This window comes from Thunnus albacares, chromosome 11 (genome assembly GCF_914725855.1).
Source record: "Thunnus albacares chromosome 11, fThuAlb1.1, whole genome shotgun sequence".
In the NCBI taxonomy this organism is placed as follows: domain Eukaryota; kingdom Metazoa; phylum Chordata; class Actinopteri; order Scombriformes; family Scombridae; genus Thunnus; species Thunnus albacares.
This window is the reverse complement of record NC_058116.1, coordinates 7,665,260-7,690,320: the sequence shown is the minus strand read 5'-3', so window position 1 is coordinate 7,690,320 and position 25,061 is coordinate 7,665,260. Positions and strand designations below refer to the sequence as shown.

Sequence of the window (25,061 nt, the reverse complement as noted above, 5' to 3'; positions counted from 1 at the left end):
TCCCTGAATAAATCATGACAAGGAACAAAAAAACAGGACTCTGAGCCATAAGCACACAGTGCAGGCATGTGCGGCTGCTAATTTTGATGACACTAAAGAGGAAAAATTTATTCAACCAGACCGATATTCAATGAAAGCAATGGTCTGGGTTCATTTAGGATTAAATAATCTCCTGGGAGCTTGACAGGAACAGCTTTTAGTAGCGTTATTTTCAAGCTGTTACTACAGTGTGCTGAGCACTGACAACAGGGAGGATTTAGTCCTGTTTTTAGTGCACTGCAATATGAAACAAGTAGCAGTTAAGCTACTGTAAGTGGTATTGATCAAAGTCACTGTTTGACTGAAACACTCCCAGATTAAGCAGAGAAACGTGCAGGTGTTTTGTTATAAAGTGAAAATATAATGCAGAATAATGACAGCAACGCATTCCTGACACAAATGGTAACATTTTATCATATGAAACGTAAAATTTAAAAAAAATAAATGAATAAAATCAAATGCTTTAATGCGCTTAAAACCCACATTTAAAAAAAAAATCTATTTAGTATTGTCTTGCATGTTCTGCGTCTATTCCCATATCTACTCTCCCTATCACAGCTAAGCGGTCTTCTGTTATTTGCCTTCCTTCATCTCTCAGCATCAATCTGCTCCTCTGCTGCCGTTTCATCGGTGTGGCTCCGTTGTCTTGTTGAGTGTCTCTCATGGGAGGCCCTTGAGCAGTCTACCAACTGCTTTCCATTTATTCATTCCCTTGTGCTCCACTTTTCGTTGTATTTTTACTCCTGTACATGCATCTTTTCTCCCACAAGCTCCGCATTGTAGGCTCACTCTCTCTGTCCCTCTTTTCCCCCTTCTCACAGCTGGATAGGACACATACAGGGCAGTAATGAGAGCACGCAACGATGTCTGCAGGAGGCACGCTTTCAGAGGCCATCCTGGATCACTGTAACCATGGAAATAAGTACCACTATGGTGTCACAGACACACACACGGATGTGGTGCTCTCGACTCCTCAGACACCAAATGCATTCATTCTGAAAGATTTTTACTCCACTTTACTTTACAGTTTGTTGCCACACTACTCCACAGCAGCAGCTCTGGGGAGTGGAGACTAAATGGCAAACAATACCTTCCAACCAACACGCAGATATGTTTGAGTGACCAAATCATACACATCATGTACAAGATGACAAACACTTAAGTTCTATATGTAAAAATAACACATTATATATAGCATAATCCGGTATAGTAGTGTACAACACAGCTCACACACTGACAAGTGGGCTACAGGATACATACAGTAAGGCAAAATACATGGTAACACAATAAAATGGCAAAGAAAAATTAATTTGTGTGATTTTTATGATGGAAGTAGACCTAGTTTGCAAACTACTGGTGAGCTCTCATAACTTAGCAAGGTGGCTCACCAAACAATTTACCACAGTTTACCCAAGAGACATATTTGTACCATCTGCTCCTGCCACACAAATGACAGCAAACCATGCCTCTTCAAGAGCATCTTACTCTGGTAAAATTTAATGGTGTGACATACCTAATATTAGAGCTGCAAGGATTAGTTGGTTAATCAATTAATCAGCAACTATTTTGATAATCAATAACAAGTTAAATATGAGAGTTTGTTTCTTTTTTCCTTTTTCTTTTCTTTTTGGTCTTACATTGTAGTAAATTTCATATTTGAGGGTTTTGGACTTTTGGTCAGACAAAACAAGACATTTATTGACATCGCCTTGTGCTCTAGGATAATGTGATGGACATTTTCACACTGTTTTCAGATGTTTTGTAGACCAAACAATTAATCGAGTAAGTAATCTGCAGATTAATTGATCATGAAAATAATCGTAAGATGCAGCCCTAGTTAGACCGATGAAAAACCAGAGAAAGAAGGAAGGAAACAACAAGATTGAATATGGCAACAGCAAACACCACTGAGTCACTACCCTACTAGCTCACTCAGTGGCTATTGATCATCAAACTCTATCAGCTCAATTAATATTGCTATCCCACTTTCAACATGAAGGATATGATCCATCCACTCATTCACTGTCCAACACTTCAGGTTACGGCAGCAGCAAGCTGAGTATGGTAGCCCAGATGTTGTTCTCCCTGGCCACATCCTCCAGCTCCTCCTGGGGGATCCCAAGGTATTCCTGGGCCAGATGGGATTTATAATCCCACCGATATGTTCTGGGCCTGCCCCAGGATCTCCTCCCAGTTGGATGTGCTCGGAATATGTCCACAACTTCCAGACTAAGAGAGATGTAAAAACATCTATGGCTTCTTCAAGCAAACGTGACCTTGCTGAGACCAAGGAACCCAAAAATCCAGGGCTGGGGGATGGGACAGAACAAAAATACCGATCTGCTGTAACCATATACATACTCTACGACAGCAGACAATGGTTCAAAGGACCTGTCAATTGGAAAAGTGACCCTGAAATTACCTGTGAGAGGTTCAACAGGTATGAAGACTGGGGGTGAGAGCTAATTTTGAGGAGAAGAAATGGAAAAAGATGGACAAAAAGACCTGTTGTTGCAGTTTATTGAAAGTTGAAATTTCTATTTGGCAGTCTGCAGTCAGGGAAGAGAAAATGAGGCTGATGCACGCTACTGCACAGCTAATGGTTTAGTACGACAATGTTGTGGGTCATGCCGTTCCGAATTTCAATTACTGTACATCGGCTGACACACTCTATCTGCCTCATGTGGCTCTCAGGTGTGCAATAAGTGTGTTCACCCCAGTTTCATGCTTCACTGACAAAAGCAGCTCTCAAATACAACACTCCGATAAGACCTGACTTCTCTCAATGGAAAGGTAATTTCTCAAAACAAATTACACACGTATTCAGGCACACACTTCTTCATAAATAAATGCATAACTACACGACAGCTCACATATTCACACATTTGCATGCACACAGACACAAGGCGCAGTGATGTAAAAGGGGGAGAAGTCACCTCAAGCCATCTCTGTTGGACGGTCTCTCCTGGTCGCTCCATGTTATTCACTTTAATAAGACGTCTAGACAAGACATCCTCAAGCAAGAAAGGGAGGAAATATGGAGGCAGTGAGACAGGAGTGAGCAGGGACAGTGTTAAACAGGAGAACAGAGCAATAAGGAAGAGAGGGTTAAGTATTGCTTAGACTTTATTAGCTGTGATTATGATTCCTCCTCATCCTTACCTATGTTTGTGCTCAAATCTTTGCATATTATTTATGTGAAAAAAAATCAAATATACAAAATATGTTAAAAGCAAACACCATCTTTATCATTAGAAGAACATTGTTCACGGAAACAATCATTTGATGAGACATTGTGCGATTCTCGTTCGTTTATTGTGATTATGTGATTCTTCAGTGTCTCCCTTTGCTATTGACCTTCATGAACAATCAGGCGACATTACGACAAGTACAATACTCACAATTTTTTCATTAATTCTACATAAATCTGCTTGAATCTACGGATACAAACATAACAAACCCTGTCACTGCTTCACAACCATTATAAAGTTTTCATTGTGAAGCAGCTGCAGCTCATTTCTCACCAGCATTTATGACTGCTAACATCTAGTGCTATTGCAGGTTATAATAGTAGCAGCCACTCTGAGCTTGTTAGACAAAGAGGACCAGGTGGGATGAACTTATTGCAGTGTTAGCAACATCAAACCTTCATGTCACCAAGGTAAGCAACAGTTTTTATCAATTCTGCCGTATGGAAAGCCATGATTTTAATGAGTTTATGCTGTTTTTTTTCCAGTAAAGTCTATTTTCTTTTGATTATGTGTATAACTACAATAACAGCTTGACAAGGTGTCAGCCAACATTTCTGTGGAGAAGACGCCAGAAATGCAAATTAAAACTGTACTAAATTCAGAATCCTTTGCAGCTGCAAATAGGAACAAAATGCCACACCATAATGTCTGAATTTGTCCAGAATGAGTCCTAAAGTAACAAAACTGCTGAATGTTTTATCCGTTTTCTGCAAAGTGTAATAGCTTTGCATAGCGTAGTAGCTTCTGCTCACCATTAGTGGTAAAAGCAGCAGAACTGTAATATTTTTTAAGCTTGTACTGTTGAGTTGTTTTGTTTTTTTTAATCAAAGAACCAGATATTATCTGATGCAGTTGGTTATCATCTGTACTCAACTGGTAGAGTTTCATGCCAAATCCAAGCCTTCAAAGAAAAGTAATGGTGCTGACACTGATCTCACTTTATTACTCTGTTGCAAACACTACTGAAAAATAATTTGCAGGGTAGAAGTAAATTGTAGGTTCAAATTTCACTTTCAAGAATCAAAAAGCAGCTCAAAACTTTCTTGACTAATCCTCATTTCTCATAAATTTGGAACCAGTTTGAATTCAGAACCAGTTCTTGATATCAACATGTGAATATCAAATACACTGGAAAGAGCAAACCATCCATCATTCTGGGATTTAATAGCTGAGAAGAAAGTATGATGGACAGAGGAACACAGGAGAAAGAAAGAGAGGTGGAATTAAACAGAGGCCACTGATAAGATAAAGGACTGTGGCTATAAGAGGGAGGTGGGACACAATGGTAACAGGAAGAGAGATGAAGTGAAGATGGAAGGGAACAGACAGGGAAGTGTGTGTGTGTGTGTGTGTGTGTGTGTGTGTGTGTGTGTGTGTGTGTGCATGTACATGTGTGCTGGTGGAAGGCGCTTTAAACGAGCAGAAGTGACAGGCGGAGACAGAGATGGAGAGGACAGCTTTGTGCACAGGCAGACATGGAGCAGCGCTAAATAAATCAGCCAGCGCTGCAACTAAGTGTGACTGAAATGTTTACGATACACCAGCATAATGGAGAGACAGACGGGGCAAGAGAGAGATAGAGGGAGAGAGCGAGGGGAAGCCCGCCTGCCTGTCATCTGAGAGACAGACAGAGAGAAAGAATAAGAAAAAGAATAGGGTGTAGGTGGATCTTAAATAGGTGCAGCAGTCTCAGTTAAGTGCTTGTGTGACTAAAAGGCACTAGTTAAATCACCCACACCTATTATTTTTCATAAACTGTAAACCCACACACTGGCAGCGTTAAAATGTCAACCTGTGATATCAGCCATACTCGGCACTGAAAGCCATTTATTTTAGCCTTAAAACCAAGAACACAAGTGTACAAGTGTAAGGAATTGATTAAACTGTGTGTTTATTTGTTCTAGCATAAGCTGTTATCATTAGCATGTCCAGCTAACTAGTTTAATACCTAAAAGAGCGTTACTTCCAAGGCCAAGGAGCATTTCATTAGTTTGAGGGGTTACAAATTATATTAAAAGAGCCTTATTCAACTTGAGCATATCCACTGCGTGGAAGCTGGTCCTGGGTGCCATCAGATTTTAAGGTAACGTTAGCGGCTCTGTCCTGCTCTGTATTGGATTTGTGGACATTTACACTCCAGCAACCACAATGTTGCTCAAGGTAACGTTACATTTGGCAAACACACTGATTAATCCACAATCTAAAAGTCTTTTCTCTTGTAGCATTAAAAGAAACATATTGTCTGAAAACATGAACAAGTATGTAAGCTAAGCAGCTAGATATGTTATAATTAAATAATAGTTGAAGTATTATAACTGTTATGAGGAAAAATGTAAGATCAGACTATAGTTCTACACTGCAATAAGAACAATACTGTTTCTTTATTTCCATGACTTCTAGCCCTCTACATGGATCATCAGCCAGTGAGGATGCTGACTTTTTGCCTGAGACATGCAGTTTTAGCGTCAGTCTTTTAACATTATATCATATATCAAGTGCAAATTAACGGCCACTCTTACCAGGTTCTAATTTTGAAATGAGTCGGAGTCAGCTAGAGACAGCATTTGCTACCACCTCATACAGCCAATGTTAGCTTAATCATCTAGTTAGCGTTAGCTGATCAAATCTGCCAGTGACAGTCATTTCAGCTGGTGAAATCAAAGGTTGCCAGCTAAAAGCCTGCTTTTGTCTACCTCTGTCTAATTTCAAGGACCCATTCTTTGAAAAATTACCATGAATTGAATTATGAAAAACTCGACAGGCATAGCTATAGTGACTATAGGAGGCAGGGCTTAATGAGTAGCCATTTTGCCCTTATTTCCCAGCATTGACCATGGATGTATTGGCACGTTGACACACCTGCACTCTAGTAAAGCATGTTAACATCCACTCCTACGATTGGTAAATACCATCTACCATATCTTGACCACTTCTTCTGTCTGTATGGTGTCGGGTGTATGCAACTATATGAGTGTCAATGACATAATGTGATGCAGCATGAATGTGTTGCCCTCAAGTGTGAAGGTGGAACTATAACACACGAGCCAGCTAATTACTACTAATAGATGACAGTATGCCACAAACAGTTGTGTTTAATCTTTGACTAGTGACCTTACTTACTCTGTGTGTCGTCCCTGTTTAAATTTATCTCAGTTATTGTCTAATGATTCTCCTTGACCTGAGCACTGCATATGACACTGCGGATCACACTATCCTCTTAGAGTGCCTCTACACACCACCACTGGACTGTCAGACTCTACACTCAAGTGGTTTCAGAGTATGTCTCACTGGAAGGATGCAAGTCTATATTGCTCCCAGTCACCTTTGGTATTCCGCAAGGATCGCTTCACGGCCCCATCCCGTTTACCCTCTACATGCTCCCCTTTGGATGTGTCATCAGTAGATATGGGATGTCTTTTCATTGCTTTGCTGATGATATTCAACTGTTCGTCAAAACTGCCCCAAGCCCTCCTGCAGCCATGTCACACCTCAGCACCTGTCTTGAGGAGATAAAGGACTGGATGAGCACAAATTTTCTCCAGTTAAACAGCAGCAAAACTGAACGCACTCAACACCAGATTCAGTCACCCCATACCTCAATTTCATTTTGACGGTCAGGACATCACCCTTTCCTCCTTAGTCACTAATCTGGGTTTAAGGTTTGACCCTCAGCTGACTTTTGATGACTGTATAAGATATCTATGCAAAACCTCTTTCTACCATCTCAAAAATATCTCTTAAGTCCGCCCCTCTCCAACCCTGTCAGATGCAGAGAAACTTGACCATGCCTTTATCTCCTCAAGACTGGACTACTGCAATGCGCTCTTCACAGGGATCCCTGGCAGGAGCATCCAGAAGCTCCAGTACATTCAGAGCAGTGTTGCCAGGATCCTGATGAGAGTGTGAAAACACAAATATATAACACCAATTCTGTTTTCATTGCACTGGCTCCCTGTCTCCTTCAGGATTGACTAGAAAGTCCTGCTACTCACATACAAATCCATCAACGGACATGCGCCTCCCTACCTACAGGAACTGATCATACCACACACTTCCACCCGCACTCTCAGATCTGCTAGCAGCTTGCTCCTCCCGGCATCCAGTACTAAGCTCCGCACATGGGGGGACGGAGCCTTCTGCTCTGCTGCACCACGCTTGTGAACCAGCCTTCCGAACCATCTGAGGGCAGCACAGACTCTAGACTCTTAAAAAAGGGCCTAAAAACCTTTCTATCCAGGAAAGCTTTTTCATCTTAGCTCTTATTGCTATTTTCTTTGTGTTGTGTGTTCTATGTTATTAATACTGTAGCACTTTGAGTTTCACTATGAATGAAAAATGCGATACAAATTAAATGTGTTCATTATTATTATTATTAATGTTCCCAATCAGTCAATATAGCAAGTTATCAAAGAATCAAAAGACGTTAAGAGCAGAAAGGCAAAAGGACCATGCTGTGCCATACCGTACTTTGAGCAACCTTAACTGGGAAGCCAATTGTACTGTAGATGTGGGTTGTCTTCAGTCAAATATTCAATTACTTTGAAGGACTCATCAACAGCTTATTTGGCGGTTTCTCTCCATTTATCTCTTCACTTTCTATAACCAGAAGCATTTTAGGAGCTGTGCTTGTGACCTCTAACCTGCATTGACCTTGCAGCAGAAACGTTTGCATGTTAAAAATCTACACTTTATCTTGCTTTTTGAAAAATCTGGATATTATTCTGTAAACAGTCCCAATCTAAAAATGACAAGCATTTGTCAGCTGCCTGATAGACTAGGGACCTCTTTCCCCAGGCATGCATTTCCAGAACAGGAATGACTCCCTGAATAATCAGGTATACAAATTGAATGAACGGACGACTTAACCCTGTCTCCAATAATCCTGTCAAAGTTAGCAGCAGCAGCAATAGCATGACAAATCATCAATAATGTGCTTACTACTCCTGAGGTCAAAGTTTCAATAGGGGAAAGGAGACTAAGAGGATTGAAAAGTCCCAGACTGCTGCTTTGTTGAGCTTACTGTCAAACAGAAAGACCAACATAGTAGGACTGTTCACTAATATAGAAGGACTTATGACAGAGCCTCTTACAATGAAGCAGTGTGTACCTATTTGCATCTGAAATCTTTTCATGTTCTCATGTTCCCAGATTCTCAAAGCAATATCTCCAATTCTGTCTGGTTTAATGTAGGATGGTGGATACATGCTTATGTCTATCAATCTGTCACAGCAGCATACACACACACACACACACACATACACACACACACCACAAAAGAGCGACAAAAGAGGTGTTCCATCTTTTTGAGCATTGTCGCTCCAGGTGACATCTCACAGTCATCAATAACCAGCTGATATGAACAACATACACAGGAAATACATTCTGTACACTGTCAAACATCCTGGATCTGCTGCCTGGTATGAAGCCTGGAAGCTGCAGGTGTGTGTGTGTGTGTGTGTGTGTGTGTGTGTGTGTGTGTGTGTGTGTGTGTGTGTGTGTGTGTGAGACAACCACAAGCGGTCCTGGACTGTGGTGGCCACGCTGTCACATATAATATAATGTAAAATGAAATGTGCTCAGTCTGAAGCACTTTATGAGTTCACTGATAAAGTCACATGAGCCCTTATCTTATTAAATAGCTGTGTTTTTGAAAAGAAAAACTTAAATAGGGTTGTAATTAGCAATTATTTTCCTTATCAATTAATCTGAAGGTTATTTCTATTAGCCACCTTAGCGACATGTCATTGTACAAATGTTAGCAGATGTTAGCATTCAGCTCAACTGGCTGAGTGAATTCACAGAGCAAAATGTTTCCAAATATATATGCAGAGATTCATAAAAGTACACTCTTAAGATAATGAATCTAAAGGGATCATGTAGACAAGAATTGTCCATAGACATCCTCAATTAAAGTTTATCTCTCCAAGGACAGGTCAAGGCTAACTGGTCAAGAGGCTAACATCACACGCAGACCATTTTCCTTTCAAAACAATTTGTTTCTGCAACATCAGAAATGTAGTTGACAGAGCTGTGATGATTCAGGTTGTCAATGTGGTTACATGACTAATGTAATTTATTTAAATGAAGCTTTTTGTTGAGCTCAATGACCACCTCAAGAACAAAAAAAATCAAGTCTTTAATTTTAGTTTTGACACCTCAAAAATAATGACAGACAATTTGTATGACAAAAGAAATGACCACAAAGGCACTGTTAGCAATTATGACTGAATGGGAGACATGAAAAGCTGTGAGAGTAGCAAGAGAGAGAAAGAGAGAGAGAGAGGAAAGAGATGTTCATACAGAGAGGAGAAGACTATTCTGGGAGCGAATAGACTCCTAATGATGCCTGCTACAAAAACAAAAAAAGCAGAGGGGGGAAAAGAGGGGAGAGAACATATCTTCATGCTAGAAAAGAGGTAATTATTTTAATTAGCCCTTGTTTAAATCTGAATAGAAGCCCAAAGCTGTGGTTTGCAGCACAGACATGGGCTCCTCAAATTTGTGTGTGTGTGTGTGTGTGTGTGTGTGTATGTGTGTGTATGCCTATCAGTGTGTGCCAGCTATGGATGTGCCCCATGTGTCTTACAATCCTCAAGTGGAATCACTGCTTTGCAAATTTCTGTTTACGCCTGGCTGTCTGTGTACCAGCCGGGCTCCCTATCTCCCTACCTGCTCATTAACAAACATGCCAGCTTATCAGCTTCTCTGTCCATCACTGCAAAAATGCCACAAGCAAATCCCAGCGATAAAAGGTAAGAAAATAATATCTGGAGAATAACAGGAGCCATGAGCTCCTCTTTGTAGTTATGGATCATCAGTTTTGGCTTGTACTGTCCCCATCGCAACTCTCAGCCTCCTCCCATCCAACAGTTTCAACTTCAAGAGCTGTATACACAGCTGAGGCACTCCAAAAAATCTGCTGAGAGAAAAAAAAAAGGGTGTGTGTGTGTGTATGAAAAAGAGCGCCAGATGGAGAAGCCAGTATTTTTTCCCCTCTTGGTAGCCAAGGAAACCAACCAAAGATGTCCTCATTCAAGGTTATAGGTCACGGGTGACGTACAGGGAATGGCTGCTAGAGAAGAGAGAAGCTGATGGAGAGAGATTGGACTTTACCATTTAAGCTCAAGTGATACAACAGAGTGTGACAGACACAAAGAGGAGTGTCTGAATGGCCTTAATGAGGAGGTTTTTATGGTTTATGCGAGATGTGTCCAGGCCACTCGGCATGTCTGGGAGCACAATGATCTCACCATCTAAATTCCCAGGACAATAAGTACAGCAGTGAGTAAAGTGGCTCATACGCTGGAACTGAACTGAACTAGTCATACTGTTCAGACAAAGCACCCTAATGTGTCTTTTTAAACCTCGTCTAGATCTAGGTCAGACTCGACTCAGCCATAAATGATCAATTCACAAAAAACACACCTAATCCCTTGTTGCATCTTATGTGCACTTCCCATTTTATGTGCTGAGAATTTGTGATATCTGTCACTGAATCATCTGCTGCCTACAGCGAACATCTAGAGCTGACAATTATTGACAAAAAATTAATCAGCAATTATTTAGATGATAGATTAATAGTAATTTATCAATCAAAAATGTCAAAAATTTACTTCTTCTGGCTTCTCCAGTGTGATTATTTGCTGTTTTTCTCTGTTTTATATCATTATAAACTGAATATCTGAGACATTGACGTCACCTTGGACTCTGAGAAACAGGGATGGACATTTTGAACTTTTTTTTAATTTCGTGGACAATTAAATCAATGAATCTAGAAAATATTAGTTAGTTGCAGTTTAACAAAGGTCTTTGGAAATGTGTGGCTTCTGAGGCTCAAAGAATGAAAACAGCAAAGTTCCCTTTTCACAAACAATCTCCTGGTTACCTCACTGTGGATCATAATCATTAAAACTATTTTCTACCAAAGAGGTAGAGCCAATTAAAAGTCTTCAAAGCGAGGTTGGTGGATTGTCCCGAGTAACCGGGACATTGCTGTCAACTGAGGTAGAAGCTGAGGGCGCAGATAACTCAAAACATTAGAAGGAGAAATATATATCTGTAAGGCAGAGCGTGCCCAAACTCTGACCTTTAAAAGCAGGCTTAAAACCCCATTATTCTCTGCTGCCTTTAAGGTTGCTTCTATTTGGTTTTCACATCTTTTTTTTTAATGTCAGGATTGTTTCTGAATTTGTACACGTGCATGTTGTTTTTTATTCACTCGTTTGAAGTTTTCTGTCAATTCCTTAACACCTTTTTACTATCTGCTGCCTTCTAATGTTGCGTTTATTGCCTTTATTTATCTATTTATCTTCTCCATAATTAGCTTTCATTTTGTACATATGGTTATACTTTCTTATATACTCTCCTTTGGATTCAAGTTTTTGTTTTGTTTTTTTTTTAAATAGATGTTAAGCAAGTGTATGAATGATGCTATACTATATAAATAAACTTAACTTGCCTTCCTTTCAAAGTGTAAATGAACGTTAAGCACTCAAACTGCTTCATTTATTAATTTTGCTATTAACTATTACTGTTTTTGATGTAAATATTGCACATACTGTAACTACCCAATACTGCCTTTTAATTTATTGTCATTTGTTTGTTTTTGTTTTTGTCATTTGTTATCATTTTTTCTTGACTATAGTTGACTACGCTGCTGTAACGCAATAATTTCCCTCACCTGATCAATAAAGTATATCTATCTATCTATCTATAAATAGACACCAATGTGAATAACCTCACAAGTGATTGATTTAAAGGACCTCTGACCCAGCTCTCATTGTTAACACTGATCCAAAATGATGCTCCTACATAGCTGATGCGGTGTCTAATGTTGAATTTATGGCACATAATGTTGTTGTTTAAGACATGAAGCAGGTGAGGTTGTGTTTTCTCAACTATTTTTAACATGTTCATTCATCTCATCCTTCAGCAGGATGGACATTTGTCCTGCTCACTCACTCCTCAGTGAGTAATAACAAAAAGAAAACATCCATTACCTTCCCTTTTCCAACATTCATCTGTCTCATTCTATATACACAGTTGCTATAACTCAGTTGCTGAATGAATTGGTCCTCCGCAGTGTGTGACTGTTTGGTCAGCTAACTCTTACTGATTTTGTTTATACTCTCACAAAGGAAGACTCTCAGGAATTTCATTAGGTCATGAGGGGAGAAACCTCAGATCAACTTTGCCAAAACAGCGAGTACGGCACTGCTTCTGTTCACACGACCCCCAACTCAGAAGCATTCTGGGTAAAAACCGAATGTGTAAAAAGGGTTTTGGTCTTGTTTGTGAAGTGCATGCAGCAGCTCCTGTAACCTCTTCACACTCATGCTGCCACCTCCCTGTTGCAACTCTCTTTGTAGCGCGCTCTGCTTGTCTTATTCACACAAGAAAGCAGAGCTCGGCTGCGTGTGAACTTTCCACATACTGCACATAATGTCACCCTGCTGCATACCATGCGGAAAGGTTTTATAAGCAATTCAGTTGAGGTTTTTCCTTGATATAGAAAATGATAAATCATGCAACATAAACTTGGGTGGAAATGAGGAATTCTTGTACACTGCCTAATCTGGCTGAAGACTCCAGTTCACTTCATTACCTTTATCACATATTATCTATCAAATCTACAACAAACTGGATCAAATGCATGCAAAATACTTTATTATTCTATATATGTCATCTAAAATCTGTTCATGTTGTTGCAATATTGAAACTCACCTTCCATCAAACAAGAGTAAACAGTGCATTTGCAGCTGCAGATTAATACACTTGTGGTGGACTGACTGAAAATAAACTACAGTGCCAGTGTTCATGGTAATAAAGGAACATGTCGCTCAGTGCAACAGTGAGTCTGATTGATGTGTTTGCAATATTATTTGAACAACACTGGAGGTTTACAGCACAGAGGAATAAGCTGTAACAGGTTTCAGCTACTTGTTGGAGGATAAATTCACTGTTAGTTTTCATCTTTTAATGGCTTTGTTGACAATAAAAAAAATATAGAATATTTCCAGTATTATCCTTTAAGAGACTGAGCGCAGTGCAACTGATGTTGTGTTCTCTCCGTCTTTCTTTCATCCACTATTTTCTACATAATAAACACTCAATAGTTTACGCTATAGCGAGCAGTGAGATGAGATTTCCAACATTAATCATGATAATTGTCTGCTGCTTACAGGTGTATGGTCACATAACTGTTTTGTCTGCTGTTTTTGAGGACAGTTCATAGTGCCTCGATTTCACACTGAGAAATTGGACACATAAAATGGTGGAAAGTAAATATGGTGTGCCAGGTAGCAAACAGAATGATTTTGCAAGCAGCTTGAAACCAGAATATCACAGAGGGACGAGAAGTTTATATAGTGGAGGGTAGAGAGAGAGAGAGAGAGAGAGAGAGAGAGAGAGAGAGAGAGAGAGAGAGAGAGAGAGAGAGAGAGAAGCCCTTCAAAACCAGCCTTTCAACATGAGAAGAATATTATATTGGAATATTGCAATATAGTGTCAATATTGCTGTGGGAGGGTGCACAGGTCCTGAATGGCTTCTTCTGTTAGTCTATTTCCAGTCTACCTTTTCTGTCTTTCTCTTCCGCTCTTGCCTTTTTTTTTAAAATTTGCAACCTCCACATGATGACTCACAGAAATGTGTGCGTTCAAAAGCAGCCGACTGTCCTTCTCCACTTGTGCCTCAAACACACTGAATCCACCACCCTCCATGTCATTATCATTTCCCTCTCTTCTCTCGCTCTCCCACAATTCGTTCTGCAAGGATGAATAAAGCTGGTGAAGGAGAGACTAGCCGCAAGGATAAAATGGAGAGAGAGAGAGAGCACTCATGTTATAAATGTAATAATTTCAGAGAAGATTTCTTCCACAGGGCTATCCGAATAATGAAATGACTAATGTTGGATGTAAGCAGAAAATTAGTAGAAAAACATCTTACTTGCAATGTTTATTCAGGTTTACTATGAGCTGTGAAGCTCATATTAAACCTGTCATGGACATGAATGAACACGAAATATCTCAGTATGTATTTAGGTGGCACTGTGGTTTTCTTTCTTCATTGGGATGTGGCTAAATTTGAGTAATTGCAATTTTTTTTAAACTAAACAAGGTATTTTAATATGCTGTAAGTAGCCATAAGTGTTACATCAAAGCAAAGGGACTATTTGTGCGTCATCTTTAAAACACTGACATTGGATTAATTATTAAATGTAATTTTCTCAGAGTGCACTTACTGTATATATGATTCCTATAAAATACTTAAGAACCGAAAAAGGCTGTATAAGATTATTTTTGGAAAAATTGCATATGAATGTTAAAATTTGATTGCAAGTGGGAAATGAGAGCAGATGCAGTTACAGCATGATTTCACGGTGTTCTCTCGAGGACAGAGCCACCTTAATCTAGAAAAAAAACCCATTTATTTTAAGACAAGGGGAACGTGGAAGCCTTATCATTATGAGCAAAAAAATGAATTTGGTCTTCATGTACTGTTTCTAGTTTAGCATAATAGGCCTTTTTCACAGCAGACAGCAGATTTTGACTTGTCATAGTCAAAAAAGTATAGCTGTTACTAATAACAAGTGTCCCAGTGAGCCTGAGACAATGAGCCATGTATAATACCAGGACCCTGAAACTTAATGATGGCTGGAATTTAGCCATCATTAAGTTTATTATTTACACCTGTTCTTTTCCTAATGTGACAATTAAAAATGACTTCTGTAAAAAACGCCTATTTATAAGTCCTGCAGTTGTTTTAGGAGTAACTACTTGATTATAGGCTATATACCTATATATACTTGGAAATACTCGTTTCTTAATGGCTGACAGGTCTCTGTCAGTTCTTCAGTTGATGGAGTTACTATACTATATTCAGTCAGTATGAGGAAAAAATTGATATACGAAGAGTCAGCGAAACAAGCCGTGTAAATATTGGATGAGTTCGAAGTTATGTGAACATAATATGAGCAGAGCATAAGTCATATACAGCTAACATACTTTGCATTGCACTGAAGCCAGCCTCCCCTTGTCTAGCGACACCAAACTAGCCTAGTCTTGTGTTAGATAGCCAAAAAGTTTTATATTTTATCAGTCTGGTAGAGAAGTGCAGACAGTTAAGAGATTCAAAGATTCAGTTTCATAATGTCATAACCCTTCCTTCCTTTCTCCCTCATGCCCACACACGTAGAGTTACACCCAAAGATTGACAAGACGGAAGTCAAACTACTTGGTGAGTACATTTACACCCTTTGAACTAGTCTTTGTTTACACTCAGAGAAAACCAACCTATGTCAGAATGAGTCAGAAAATATTTTTTGTAAATTGCTTTTTTGGTAGAGAGCACCTTTGTCATTCTGAAGTGTTTCCTGAAAGTTTTTTTTTTCTCAATTGAAACCAGTTTTTTTAGTTTTGACTTATTCATGTCACAGTCTATTGTGTATATGTATACTGATAATGCTCAGGAGCTTTTTGTGAGAAGTGATTGTCAACACAAATGGAATGTAAAGTCAAGGCCATAAAGGTTTAGTTGAACCAAAGCTTGATGGAAAAGAAATGGTTGGCAGTAAGTTGGATAATGGGCATTTAAAGGGTCTTTGACGTGACTATAAAATATTCAGTAGTGATTATAATTATAAAAATGTGTTTGTTTCACTGGCAAACTTACTAAGTAATATTAATCATTCATAGATTTAAAGACTGTTCTTCTCATTTCCTTGTAAGCACTGTTTATTAGCTTCAGAGAACACAGCTCTATTTCTTCCTTTCTTTCTAATTGCAAATTCAGTCATTTCATTTAATCTTAACCTTATGTCTGTTTCCCTTCTTATATTGCAGCCTGGACAAGTTGGGTCGTAACAATACTGAGGTAGGCAAAATTTAAGCACACAATATAATTTTAAGACGGAAACGACCGAATTCAGTCGTTGTCTTCATTTTTCCACAGGTAATGATATTTCCTGATGTTTTACTACCTGTACCACTGAGGTGGGAATTGTGAATCATATCAAGTAGGTCCATCAGCAATGATTTTGCAACCAAATTATGAAAGTTTACTCACTCACTCTAAGTAGTTAGTCATTTTCAACCCTCTTTCATGAAATTGCCACTGTATTATGGGTTTTGAGGATTTTCCATCATGTAGGCCTAGTAATAATGGTTTTAGGTATCTGATATGATGATCATTCAAGTCGCTGGAATATTCATGTGCAGATTATATGGTAAATCAAATCCAAACTGTTCCTTCCTTCTCCAATTTTCACATTTTTTAAGCAATGTGTAGCCCTCACATGCAAAAAAAAATGCATGGAAACAGTCTATTAACAAGTACGTTTTTAAAAGTTTTTTGATGGAGAAGAATCTGGGCTCAGGCCCTGATGGTTAACAGTCCAGCCAACATCCCTGTGTCTAAGAGACAAAAACACACAGAAGAGAAGCAGATGTTGGATGGATCTAAAAGTGGTTTGCCCCTTATGGACAAAGAGAGAGATGATTAGTGCAGTAATCCTGTTAGCGACCACTGATTACTGCTTCCAAGAACAACAACCAAAGCTCACACTTCTCACCTCGCTCTCTGTGTGTGTGTGTGAGTGTGTGTGTAGTGAAAATGTTCATGATGTAGATTCCTGTGGTCATGACTTTCATTTTTACTTTTCTGCATACGAGATTAATTGGGACGTCAGATCTTATGGAGACTCTCATTGTTTGGCAAACAAAGGAGGTGCAAACACAAACTGGACCAAATGCAGGATTGTCTAATAGCAGATATGTGATTTCAGTAGCTATTACTAGTACTACTACTGCTAGTACCACTACTACTATTAAATTTCCACAATCATATGCTGATTGTGCTGCTGTCAAGGAGGCAATCTCTCAAGCAGTCTATATAATGATGTGTGATCACTTGGTAACCATGGTAACACATGTGTGCATCAGTACTTGAAAGTGGAGATTTTCCTTTCATAAATCAGAAAGTGAAAAGAGGTTAAAACATGTGTGTTGTCCTCATGTCCTATGAACTGTATTTTGGAAGTTCTTTATTAAGAAGATATCTTCAAACATCAAATTATAGCCTTTGAATTTCAACACACTCAGTGTTTATTAAGCATGACGCCTCAGGCTGATAGGGTTGACTCAAATAATTATATTGCATACAGTTAATTTACACTGGAACAGTCACTTTTTAGCCATTTTACTTGCATGTTTCTAATGATTACATTTGGTGAGAGCAGTCATGTTAAATTTGTTAAACTTGTATATTTATTTTTTATGTAATCTTTATTAAATCAGGCAGTCTCATTGAGATTAAGATCTCTTTTCCAAGAGAGACCTGAGAACAAAAAACAGTCATAACACAAGAACTAATAAAAGATTTAATAAAAAAAGAATTAATAAAAATAGTTACAAAAGTCATAAAAAAACATCAGATAATAAAGCTTTAAAATCTCCAGGAGGAATGTAAGACTCAAGTCTGAGGGTAGTTTGTTGTTCATTCCATTTAAAAGGTGCAGATTACTTGAAACCAGTTCTACCATCATTAGTGGGAACATGAGGGATATCTAAGGTTAAGTAGTTACTGGTCGTGTGCAATTTAAATGAGAGATGTGAGGTAGATTGGAACCTTCAGCAGTAGAGCTTTATTGATGAATAACATGAGATGGCTAATTTCTTCTTGACTGTAAGGAAGTCCATCCAACCTTGTGATGGAGAGAACAATGATGAATATGAAATTTGTCATTTGTGATAAAGCATAATGCAATTACAGACAATAATGACAATACGGAATATCTCCATAGTGAAGGAGAGACATGAAGGTTGACTGCACAATAGTTTTCAGTTGAAGGAAGACAGACGTCCTTTGATTCTATACAAGAAGTCTAGCTGATTTTTAATCTTTGAGTCAAATGTTGAATATGAATCTTGAATAATAGTCTGCTGGCAAGCCAAACTCCTAAGTATTAGTATGACTCAGCAAGCCATTTAAAGTTTTAATGGCAGGATATTCAGAGTCACTGGTGGGGGTGGAGAGTACCATGAACTTGGTCTTTTCTCCATTTAAAACTAGTCTGTGATTTAGGAGTGATAATTGGGATGCATTAAAGACAGACTGAAGATGAGTCAGGGCTTGTGCTGGGGTGCAGCCCGGGGCATATAAAATTGTATCATCGGAAAAAGAAAAGGACATTGAGGTATTGATTAGGAAGAATTATGTTATTTATGTACAAAGTAACCAGCAGTGGACCAAGGATAGACCCCTGTGGAACCCCATTTCTGATGGTAAGATGGCTTGACAGCAACAACAGTCTAAGTTCTCCCAGTAAGGTAAGAGTGGAACCAATTAAGCTTGATTTCATCTAAACTTATGGACTGTAGTTTTTAGAGTAGGATTTTATGATCGACGGTATCAAATGCTTTTGAGAGGTCAATGACGAAAGCGGCACAAAATAGTTTTTTATCCAGGTAGGACACGATGTTATCAATGACTGAAACTGCAGCTGTAATTTTACTGTGACTCGGGCAAAAACCAGACTCTTGTGGCTGTAGTAAGTTTAGTGAATCAATAAAGGTGCATAGTCGTAAAGTGACCAGTGATTCTAGGATTTTTGCTAAGAAAGGAACTTTAGATATTGGACGGTAGTTGTTGAGATTGGAGACATCACCACTTTTGTGTAAGGGTGCTACTAAGGTGCTTTTCCACAAAGCTGGAATCATGCCTGTTAAAAAGGTTTGGTTAAAAATATGTGCTAAATGTGGACAGATTAAGGGGGCTTACGGCACTTAGATAAAGATGATATGGGTCAAGATTATCTGCACCAGTGTTTTTGCATGCTTTTAACCTAAGCAGAGCTTTGTGAACATCTGCACTGGCTAAATATTTAGCTGATTTCAACAACAACAACTCTCGTGAGATTTCAGAACGATACTTCTCCTTGAGCAAGACTTGGTTAGACACATTAACAAAGACACCGGATCAAGCGAAAGGTAAAGAAAAACATTTTATTTCTCTGTATGGTCCTTTCCATAATGTTGTCATACACTTATAATAACAATCTGAGCCTGTCAGTGGTAAAAACAAGCACTTTTAGTGGACGTACATTGACCAGACACCATTGCTCCATAGGATTACATTGCAGCCCGTTTAGCAGCTGCCAGCTGAAATGCTCTTGCTCAATACTGGACCAATTTTAAAAATCGGTGTCCCCATTAATCACTTAGACACAAAAAGATGAGAAAATAGGTTCCAGGTTGAAAAATACTGAAGTTTCCCTTTAAGCGGTTTTTTGAAATTTGTTCTGGTGGGTTTGTCTATGCGATGAAAAAGATTAAGTTCCAGAGTTCCAGGCACTGTTCTTTTAATTTGTTAGAGCTGTCAGAGAGCTAGTCCAGGTTAAGCTCCCCCATTATTATTAACTCAGAGGACACATACAGTGACCAGAGTTTTGCAATGTCCTCCAAAGCTTCAAAATGTGCTGGCAGGGGGCAGTACATACCAACAATGGTCACGTGCATGTCTCTACCAAAACAGAGGTCCAACAAAATATATTCTGAGCACAAGGGGATTTCGTGGACAGTGAGGCAGTCTTTCACATAGATCAGGACTCCTCCTCCCTTACATCTTCGATCTCATCTAAAAATGTTGTATCCATCTATAGTAATGTCATTATTTGGGATCTTAGAGGAAAGCCATGTTTTAGTCAGATCAAGGACATCAGGGGAGGTTTCATTTATCAAGAAGTGGATGTAGTCCATTTTTGGGAGCAGGCCTCTGATGTTTAAATGTAACAGTCCAAGCCTGTGGCATATTTTAAAGTCTTGAGATGATGATGTGTAACATACTCTTTAGCTGTAGCAATAGGCGGGCGAAAGGGCACGACAGACACAGGAGGATAAATTAGATTTTTGAAGGAGAGACACTTTAGGTCAACTTCTATGCCCAACTACATAAATGCTGACACATCTGTCAGACGTGTACATACGCAACTGTTCGATAATATGTTCTCCATATTAACTCATAAGTTGATAATACGTCAGTGATGTGTTTACAGTTTGTTTGTGCTGCCCCCAAGTGGCCAAGAAATCAATTAATGCAGGTTTAAGAAGCAGAAATGATGGAAAAAATATCACATACTGAACATTAGTTACAGTCCTGAATAGACGACACACTCCTCTGGATTTACACTGGAACTTGTAGACACACACGCATGCTAGCACACACACACACACACACACACACACACACACACACACACACACACACAATCACATGGGAATAATATGTTCAAGATCTTTAAAGTCACCAATGCACAAATTTGACAAGCAGTTCAAAAAGGTACAGAGGGATGTTCAAGCACACAGACATACACACACACACACACACACAAACAGTTTTGGGGTGTGGAAGGGAGGGAGTTGTGTTGGGATTATGGGTTTTTGTCATGGGTCCTGTAGTTGCCATGGCAGCAGGTGAGTGTGGTGCCAGGGATCTCCGCTGGTCCCAGTGATGTCACAGCAGCAGACTCTGGCAGCCACACAGCATTCCTCTGCTCTAAAAAAGCTGAAACAAGCCCTCCACACACACACACACACACACACACACTCAGAAACACGCATGCACATGTTTAATGACTCACTGACCACGAAGAAACCCACTCAAACTCAAACACACACAAGTTTAAAACTACCTTAAGTTTGTTTAATTTCAATAGCTAACAACAAACATTCATCAAGTACATGAACACAGACACACACACACACACACACACACTCACACAAACACACATTGCTCAGCTCAACTTTCTGGTAAATCAGGACACACCCATTGGCTTTAAAACCCACAAGTCAGCTGAAGTGGACACACTCATAACAGTGTGATGATGTAGCACTGCCGCAGAAAATGTTAGAGAAGAGCAGAGAGAAGCTTTAAGAGAAACTAAAGCTGATTCAAACTGGAGGCTTGGTCTGTGGTTTACCTAAAAGTTTACTCATTTGAACGTTTTTTTTCCAAGAAACCTTAAACGAGTCCACCTGATCGGGCTGGTCTGAGATCAGTTCCAGTTGAGCTGTGGTTGATGGGAAGAAAATTCATGCCTGCACATCATGATAACATCATGAGTGACATTCCTGCACTGCTGGCAAAAGAAAACAAGAGAGATAAAATACCTCGCTGATACTACACAACATTTTCTCTCCAATGGGATCATAGAAGACATCGTTTTTTAGAGAGTTTTTTGGGGGGGGTTTCTTCATGGCCCATGCAGGTGGCTGTGCTCACCTGGCCCCACCCATGTAAAAAAAAAACAAGTCACACCAGCATTGGCTGAAAATGGTGAAATTTAGCTTAAAAATCGGTTCGTTTCAATAGAATCGCCGCATCCACTGGATTCGGTCGGGCCAGGGAGGTTTGCGCGAATCTTTAATGTCGAGTTCAACCTCGGTGGACGCCGTTCACCATCTTGACAGTGCTGACCTTTGAAGAGCCAAACCAGAGGATGCTATTATAGGTTATTAGCCGTGTTGCACCATCCGCATGTATTTAACATCCTCTGTTAAACGTATGAACTGCTCCACATTAGAGAAACGACAAAGATTCCATGGTACAAATACATCTTTTGAAAAAAACAGCGTGAGCTTTTTGTCCTGTTCAATGACCAAACTAACGAGCTTCCTAACTGACAGTTAGCATGATACAGTACCAAGTTAAACCTTATTAATGAAATAAATAAACCTTTATTGAATAAAAAGACATACGATACTGAAAGAGCTATAGTAGCTCACCAACTAGATTTACATCATCAAACCTCTCGTATTGTATGGGATTAAATTTGTGTCATAATAATTAAATAAAATCTCCTAAAGAATCAAACAAAAAATATTAAATAGAAGGTGAATGAAAACACACTGAAACAAAAAAATGACCTCAAAGGCAAAAAACTCACAATAAAACTATAAAAGAGTGAAACATTTGAACACTGATCAGGATTTCTCTTTTATGTATGGCCACATTTTTTTTCAAGAGAGAGATTTTGTTCAATTATTATGACGCAAATTTAATCCCATATAATTGCCTGGTTGTCACAAGGCCACGTGGTTAAACTTCATCATGTCACTTTCTGTTGTGAGTTGGTGACTGCGGTGTACAGACACCAACGTGGTTTCATTACTAACATTAGTAAAGACATGAAAGGAGACTTTCGCCGTAATGGGGGATTCAAACTAGCAAACCCAGCCAGAAACCAGCCTCTGTTACATCACCCAGGATCTGTGTGTGTGTGTGTGTGTGTGTGTGTGTGTGTGTGTGTGTGCGTTGCCCTCTAGGCTGAAGCCCAAAACAGCAAAACAACCTGACATGCAGTCTCTAGAGTTTTTTCCGATCTATCCACCCTGAGGTTAACACTACACACACTACACACACACCCTCACACACACACACACCCTCACACACACACACACACACACAGCAAACTGCATGTGCCTCCCTGTTAACTCCCTTTTTTCTTTCCCCTCTCCTCCTTTTTCAATATTTCCCTTCACATTTAGACCTGTTCTTTTCATTTTCTACACATACTCAGTACTGGAGATGTCCCCTCCCTGCTTCCAAAAAGTGAAAACTTTGAAAGACTGATATTAGCAAAAAGGAAAGCCAGCTGTGCGACTGAGAGATGTGTTTATGGTTGTGTACGCAAAGCGAGAGGGAGGGAGGGAGGGAGAGGGGTTTTAACAGGAAGTGACTTGTAGATATAAACGGCTTGCACTCCTCTCTCTCAGTCTCTCTCAGTCTCTCTCTCTTCTGTCCTTGCCACAGTCACTCTGGCAGTCCCTCAACTTTAAACTAGTTTGTGTTTTCAGTTATTCAAAATCCTCTTTACGCTTCGGTTTTTTAAGCACTGGAAACCTTGCAGTGTGGAATGAAGGTCGTTTTATAAAATCCCACATAATTCGCATTAACTCTAATAACAGACATGAACATTCTCTCACACGTATTAAGCGAGTGTCTCTCTCTCTCATTCTATCACTCATCCTTATTTCCCACATACACACTCCCAGTAATACAGATGGCCTGTTTGCCATCTGGTAAAGCTGTTTAAGTCCACCTAAAATTAAATCGTTTAAAAATGTTTACTTTTATTGTTCCACCACAACCCTCAGGCCTGCTTTTGAAATTAAATACCCTTTACTCCTCTGAGAGACAAAAAAAACAGTACTGAAAAGGGTGAAATTTATGTTATTTTCTAGGTTTCATAACCTTTTATCTGTGCACATTGAACACCTTAGAAACCAAGCTGCAGAGGTTAACGTCGGTCAGTTCAGATGCTTAGTGGTGTGGTCTCTATTCTTCAAAAGCACTGCAAACAAACACCTTTCAATCACACATGTACAAAAAGAAGTTCTGATGTAACACATCTCCTTTCAAAAAAAAAAAAACCAAAACATTTTTTACAGCAAAAAAGGGTGACCCTGTTGAGTTTCATTATAAACAGATAAAAGTTATGTTTGCATTGACTGTTACTCACAAACTCCTGTATCCTTGAGGTCTAACAAATGTGTTGAACGCTTTTTCTTCCCAATAGAACATTTGCAAAGCAGATTTTAAAAAATATTTGAAAATCCTGCATTGTTTACACCCATGTTTACTAGCTTACAGTCTTCTTCTTCACTGCCTTTGCTGGAGCATTTGCTGCATTTCTTGACAAATCTTTGCTCCAGTGCTCCGTGCTAACACTAATATTCACACCACCAACTGCCAACTGCATGTTGGCGGGCGTTATTAGCTCAGAAGTGAGAAAATGAGAAATGGTGCTCGAAATAGGCCTATTACAAATCCAATGTGTGGCTTTATTCGGAAATTGGTCAAATTTACACAAAGTCGAGATGCCCTGGTGGTCTAATGGTTAAGACACACAACACATAACCGCAACGTCCATTGTTTATCCATGGTAACCTTGAAAAAAATAATAATAATTACACAAAATTACTGGTATCATGAATTCTGTGTGCAGATCAGAGAAATCTGCCTCAAAGTTCAGCACAGTTCTTTTTTCCTCATGTGAAGTCCAGCCAGAATCAATAAATAATGAGGTGATGATAAGCTTTCTTACAGCGCTTGATTTGTTCTTTAACATGAAAGCCAGCTGATATGTGTAATCAGTCAATCAAAGCGCACAAACGTTTCACACGTTGGGCTCTGTTTTCGTGCAGGTGCACAGCCAGCAGAGGCTGAAACACTTACATAATTCCCCATCAGGCGAACGCCAGTTGTTTTTGCACTTGTGCCTGTTTGGACATTTTCTTGGTTTTTAATGAACCTTAACTCTAATGATGAACGTGTATCATTTTGAAAACATTTCTGCTGGAGGATGCCCAAATCTTCAGCTGAATTACGACAAAACTCAAAATTGCAGCGATGCTTTCATGAAGTTGTTGCACCTCATTGTTCTGAAGCGAAAACACCATAAATCATCCATGTGAGATGAACATCAAAGTATCATCTTGTTATCATCATCATCATCAAACAGGATGCTTGTGACCCAGTAAACCCATCAACATCTCAACGCAACAGCTCAGACAACAGTAAATGCATCATCTGTCTGTGTTTTAACACACTCCGACATACCCATTAATATAATGGCAATATGACAAAATGAAAGGCCTCTGTTTTCCCTTATAAGGACCTAACATGACTCTAGCATGACTCCGTCTGCAGTCTTTTTCTGTATCTGTTATTGTAAAGGCTTTTTGGCATTCAAACTAACAACAGTTCTCTCTTACCTA

At 39.2% G+C, this 25,061-nt stretch overlaps 1 protein-coding gene and 1 long non-coding RNA gene across 2 annotated transcripts in view; both read right to left on the bottom strand.

The window, feature by feature from the left end:
- The window catches only part of plcl1 (phospholipase C like 1), an 87,741-nt gene that overhangs the window by 54,356 nt on the left and 8,324 nt on the right, over window positions 1-25,061 (bottom strand). The gene's annotated exons all lie outside the window — the stretch shown is intronic.
- LOC122991795 lies at window positions 1,038-22,181 on the bottom strand. The gene is made up of 3 exons (XR_006405911.1): window positions 19,158-22,181; window positions 13,123-13,128; window positions 1,038-1,048 (listed from the first exon to the last, which is right to left on the bottom strand). It is a non-coding gene; the product is annotated as an uncharacterized LOC122991795 (long non-coding RNA).